Consider the following 6,801-nt stretch of genomic DNA (forward strand, 5'->3'; position numbering starts at 1 on the left):
GACTCTTCTTGTGCTTTTAGACCAAAGAACTACAGAATCTTCACAACCTGCTCAAACTCTTGGTACAGGACCTCACTACATGGGTCAAGAAGGTTTCCGTCTCATTTCTACTCTGAAGCTCACCTTCTCCTGCTCAAACTGCTGACAAATGTTTCTGCTGCTCTAAAGTCTGGTCTCCAGAACTTCCTAAAAACTCTCAAAGTCTCTTCTGGTGCAGGTTGCTTTGTAGAACTGTTCCAGAAAACCTCACTAAACCACATGGAGGGGCCTCAAGATAGTCGTCCAAATGAAACCATACAAAAACCAAACTAGCACAACCCAAACGCTAAAGTCTCCTGCAGCCTACCAGAGAACCTCTGAGAACAGAGAATCAGGACAGGAACTCTTACCTTCTGGACAACCAACGTTGGTTCTCAAACAAGAACACAGAATGTGTCTGACCAAAAACCTCTAGAGACTCACTACAGCCAAGATAAAGACACAGCTGCACCAAATCCACTAATCACTGCACACATTAGCACCATGTGCTAACTGTGGCTAAAGAACCACATTTACCAAGACAACTATCCAGTACAAAGCCCTAAAGCACACCAAGAAACACATTAAAGACGATTTTACTGCTGGAAGCTGCAAGCCAACGCCTAAAGAACAAACTAAGGCAACGGAGCCAAACCCGGTTCAGTGGTGACAAGAAACAGAGGAAATGTTTGACTGTAGCTAAATAAAGCAGAAAGACACTGAGCTGCTCAGGTGTTCCTGATAACACCAAGCAGCCACCTGGACAGCCAATAGGAACACAGCTTACTGGAAGTCCAGAGGGCTGGCTTAGTGAAGGAAATTTAGTTTAAAGTTGAAGCAGAAAGTTAACAAAGAAAGTTGAAAACCACCTTCTGATACCTGAAATCTCTGAGTTTTCACACAAAGAACGCCTGAACATGTCAAACTGGTTCCATAGTAGAACCCTCATTGTAAAAATGTCATAGTATGGTGTGTTCCTCAAAAAACATTAGGACTGTCTAGGGTCGCTGAGGAGCAACACAAAAACAGGACAAATGCTGGATATTTATTTGAAAGAATAAGTTTACAACAACACAACATGTGAGCAGAAAAATCACAAAGTCTGGCTTTAGTTCTGCTGAAAATATTAGTTTTTGTCTTTTTTCTTTTCTTACAGTTACAGAAATGGTTTGATTGCAGTGATTGCCTCAAAAGGTTGTGCAATGAAATATTAAGTTAAGGGTACCATCATTTTTGTTCAGGCCTGTTTCATGAGCTTATTTTTTAAAATAATTCTGTTGAACTATGGTTCAAAAGCAATGTCTGATTTTCATTGGTTAATTTTCATAGAATTTTTATTATTACTTTTGTTAGATTAAAATTATTTCTGTGACCATTGTGGGTTTTTCTTTCATTAACCGAGGGGTACCAACAATTTTGTCCACGTAAAAGTTGGTGTCGTCATCCTTTTCAAAGTCAATGGGGTTGAGTTTGAACTGGAAAGACTCTGAGGAAGGCAATTGGGTCTTCAGCTCTTCCAGTCTGGAGTCATCAACAGAGGAATTGCTATTTTGCAGCTCCTGATCAGATACGTGGATTTTAACCCCTGAACGAGGGGTAAAGACTGGCACTTTGACCTCCTGCAAGATCTTAACCACGGCTGCACGATCAGTGCTGCATGGCAGGCTGTATGTCTGGGCAAACAGGTTGGCTGCTGCCATAATATAGTCCATATGCAACTCATTGCTAGTGCTGAATTCTAAGGGGTGAGGACACCTCTTTGGACCAGACCAGAAGGGGGCACTTCACTGAAACTTCACTGTTTTTTATGTGAATGTTCTTAAACAATATTTTAGAGATGAATGATGACAGATGAGGGGACATCCTCTCCTGAAGATGAGGAGACATCCTGTCCTGAAGATGACAAAAATTTGACTGAAACGTCATAGTTTAGTATGTCGTCCAAAATATGGAAAAAAACGTCATAGTTTAGTATGTCGACCAAAATATGGACAAAAACGTCATAGTTTAGTATGTCGTCCAAAATGTGGAAAAAAAACGTCATAGGTTAGTATGTCGTCCAAAATGTCACAAAAACATCATAGTTTAGTATGTCGTCCAAAATATGGAAAAAAAGGTCATAGTATGTTCTCCAAAATGGCATTTTTTTTCGACACAGTATCCTATGGCGTTTTTTTGCACCAAAATTCATGATGTTTTTTTTTTCAAAGGAAACCTTTCTGGAGTGTTTTTCACGGCCTAATTTACATTATTGTAAAAATGCCATTTTTCAACATGTTGTGAAAACATGCCATATGATGAAATAATGTAAAGGAGGCTGTGAAAAACACTCCAGAAAGGTTTTCTTTGAAAAAAAAAATCATCATGAATTTTGGCGCAAAAAAATATGCCATAGTACTATGTCGAAAAATGTCATTTTTCAACATGTAAAAACGTGCCATATGATGAAATAATGTAAAGGAGGGTGTGAAAAACACTCCAGAAAGGTTTTCTTTGAAAAAAAAATTATCATGAATTTTGGCGCAAAAAAAACGCCTTACTATACTATGTCGAAAAAAAATGCCATTTTTCAAACATGTTGTAAAAACGTGCCATATGATGAAATAATGTAAAGGAGGCCGTGAAAAACACTCCAGAAAGGTTTTCTTTGAAAAAAAAATCATCATGAATTTTGGCGCAAAAAAAACGCCTTACTATACTATGTCGAAAAAAAATGCCATTTTTCAAACACGTTTTAAAAACGTGCCATATGATGAAATAATGTAAAGGAGGGTGTGAAAAACCCCCTGGAAAGGTTTTCTTTAAAAAAAAAAATCATCATGAATTTTGGCGCAAAAAAAAACGCCTTACTATACTATGTCGAAAAAAAATGCCATTTTTCTAACATGTTGTAAAAACGTGCCATATGATGAAATAATGAAAAGGAGGCTGTGAAAAACACTCCAGAAAGGTTTTCTTTGAAAAAAAAAATCATCATGAATTTTGGCGCAAAAAAAAACGCCTTACTATACTATGTCGAAAAAAAATGCCATTTTTCAAACACGTAAAAACGTGCCATATGATGAAATAATGTAAAGGAGGGTGTGAAAAACACCCTGGAAAGGTTTTCTTTGGAAAAAAAATCATCATGAATTTTGGCGCAAAAAAAACGCCTTACTATACTATGTCGAAAAAAAATGCCATTTTTCAAACATGTTGTAAAAACATGCCATATGATGAAATAATGTAAAGGAGGGCGTGAAAAACACTCCAGAAAGGTTTTCTTTGAAAAAAAAATCATCATGAATTTTGGCGCAAAAAAACGCCTTACTATACTATGTCGAAAAAAAATGCCATTTTTCAAACATGTTGTAAAAACGTGCCATTTAATGAAATAATGTAAAGTAGGGTGTGAAAAACACCCTGGAAAGGTTTTCTTTAAAAAAAAAATCATCATGAATTTTGGCGCAAAAAAACGCCTTACTATACTATGTCGAAAAAAAATGCCATTTTTCAAACATGTTGTAAAAACATGCCATATGATGAAATAATGTAAAGGAGGGCGTGAAGAACACTCCAGAAAGGTTTTCTTTGAAAAAAAAATCATCATGAAGTTTGGCGCAAAAAAAACGCCTTACTATACTATGTCGAAAAAAAATGCCATTTTTCAAACACATTGTAAAAACGTGCCATATGATGAAATAATGAAAAGGAGGCTGTGAAAAACACTCCAGAAAGGTTTTCTTTGAAAAAAAAATCATCATGAATTTTGGCGCAAAAAAAACACCTTACTATACTATGTCGAAAAAAAATGCCATTTTTCAAACATGTTTTAAAAACGTGCCATATGATGAAATAATGTAAAGGAGGGCGTGAAAAACACTCCAGAGAGGTTTTCTTTGAAAAAAAAATCATCATGAATTTTGGCGCAAAAAAACGCCTTACTATACTATGTCGAAAAAAAATGCCATTTTTCAAACATGTTGTAAAAACGTGCCATTTAATGAAATAATGTAAAGGAGGGTGTGAAAAACACCCTGGAAAGGTTTTCTTTAAAAAAAAAATCATCATGAATTTTGGCGCAAAAAAACGCCTTACTATACTATGTCGAAAAAAAATGCCATTTTTCAAACATGTTGTAAAAACATGCCATATGATGAAATAATGTAAAGGAGGGCGTGAAGAACACTCCAGAAAGGTTTTCTTTGAAAAAAAAATCATCATGAAGTTTGGCGCAAAAAAAAAACGCCTTACTATACTATGTCGAAAAAAAATGCCATTTTTCTAACATGTTGTAAAAACGTGCCATATGATGAAATAATGAAAAGGAGGCTGTGAAAAACACTCCAGAAAGGTTTTCTTTGAAAAAAAAATCATCATGAATTTTGGCGCAAAAAAAACGCCTTACTATACTATGTCGAAAAAAAATGCCATTTTTCAAACACATTGTAAAAACGTGCCATATGATGAAATAATGAAAAGGAGGCTGTGAAAAACACTCCAGAAAGGTTTTCTTTGAAAAAAAAATCATCATGAATTTTGGCGCAAAAAAAACGCCTTACTATACTATGTCGAAAAAAAATGCCATTTTTCAAACATGTTGTAAAAACATGCCATATGATGAAATAATGTAAAGGAGGGCGTGAAAAACACTCCAGAAAGGTTTTCTTTGAAAAAAAAATCATCATGAAGTTTGGCGCAAAAAAAAAAACGCCTTACTATACTATGTCGAAAAAAAATGCCATTTTTCTAACATGTTGTAAAAACGTGCCATATGATGAAATAATGAAAAGGAGGCTGTGAAAAACACTCCAGAAAGGTTTTCTTTGAAAAAAAAATCATCATGAATTTTGGCGCAAAAAAAACGCCTTACTATACTATGTTGAAAAAAAATGCCATTTTTCAAACACATTGTAAAAACGTGCCATATGATGAAATAATGTAAAGGAGGCCGTGAAAAACACTCCAGAAAGGTTTTCTTTGAAAAAAAAATCATCATGAATTTTGGCACAAAAAAAACGCATTACTATACTATGTCGAAAAAAAATGCCATTTTTCAAACATGTTGTAAAAACGTGCCATATGATGAAATAATGTAAAGGAGGTCGTGAAAAACACTATAGAAAGGTTTTCTTTGAAAAAAAAATCATCATGAATTTTGGCGCAAAAAAAACGCCTTACTATACTATGTCGAAAAAAAATGCCATTTTTCAAACACGTTGTAAAAACATGCCATACGATGAAATAATGTAAAGGAGGGTGTGAAAAACACCCTGGAAAGGCTTTCTTTAAAAAAAAAATCATCATGAATTTTGGCGCAAAAAAAACGCCTTACTATACTATGTCGAAAAAAAATGCCATTTTTCAAACATGTTGTAAAAACGTGCCATATGATGAAATAATGTAAAGGAGGGTGTTAAAAACACCCTGGAAAGGCTTTTCTTTAAAAAAAAATCATCATGAATTTTGGCGCAAAAAAAACGCCTTACTATACTATGTCGAAAAAAAATGCAATTTTTCTAACATGTTGTAAAAACGTGCCATATGATGAAATAATGTAAAGGAGGGCGTGAAAAACACTCCAGAGAGGTTTTCTTTGAAAAAAAAATCATCATGAATTTTGGCGCAAAAAAAACGCCTTACTATACTATGTCGAAAAAAAATGCCATTTTTCAAACACGTTGTAAAAACGTGCCATATGATGAAATAATGTAAAGGAGGGTGTGAAAAACACTCCAGAAAGGTTTTCTTTGAAAAAAAAATCATCATGAATTTTGGCGCAAAAAAAACGCCTTACTATACTATGTCGAAAAAAAATGCCATTTTTCAAACACGTTTTAAAAACGTGCCATACGATGAAATAATGTAAAGGAGGGTCTGAAAAACACCCTGGAAAGGTTTTCTTTGGAAAAAAAATCATCATGAATTTTGGCGCAAAAAAAACGCCTTACTATACTATGTCGAAAAAAAATGCCATTTTTCAAACATGTTGTAAAAACGTGCCATATGATGAAATAATGTAAAGGAGGGTGTGAAAAACACCCTGGAAAGGCTTTCTTTAAAAAAAAATCATCATGAATTTTGGCGCAAAAAAAACGCCTTACTATACTATGTCGAAAAAAAAAGCCCTTTTTCAAACATGTTGTAAAAACGTGCCATATGATGAAATAATGTAAAGGAGGGCGTGAAAAACACTCCAGAAAGGTTTTCTTTGAAAAAAAAATCATCATGAATTTTGGCGCAAAAAAAACGCCTTACTATACTATGTCGAAAAAAAATGCCATTTTTCAAACATGTTGTAAAAACATGCCATATGATGAAATAATGTAAAGGAGGGCGTGAAAAACACTCCAGAAAGGTTTTCTTTGAAAAAAAAATCATCATGAATTTTGGCGCAAAAAAAAAAACGCCTTACTATACTATGTCGAAAAAAAATGCCATTTTTCAAACATGTTGTAAAAACGTGCCATATGATGAAATAATGTAAAGGAGGCTGTGAAAAACACTCCAGGAAAGGTTTTCTTTGAAAAAAAAAATCATCATGAATTTTGGCGCAAAAAAAACGCCTTACTATACTATGTCGAAAAAAAATGCCATTTTTCAAACACATTGTAAAAACGTGCCATATGATGAAATAATGTAAAGGAGGGTCTGAAAAACACCCTGGAAAGGTTTTCTTTGGAAAAAAAATCATCATGAATTTTGGCGCAAAAAAAACGCCTTACTATACTATGTCGAAAAAAAATGCCATTTTTCAAACACGTTTTGAAAACGTGCCATACGATGAAATAATGTAAAGGAGGT

Source organism: Amphiprion ocellaris, chromosome 1 (assembly GCF_022539595.1).
Source record: "Amphiprion ocellaris isolate individual 3 ecotype Okinawa chromosome 1, ASM2253959v1, whole genome shotgun sequence".
Lineage (NCBI taxonomy): Eukaryota > Metazoa > Chordata > Actinopteri > Pomacentridae > Amphiprion > Amphiprion ocellaris.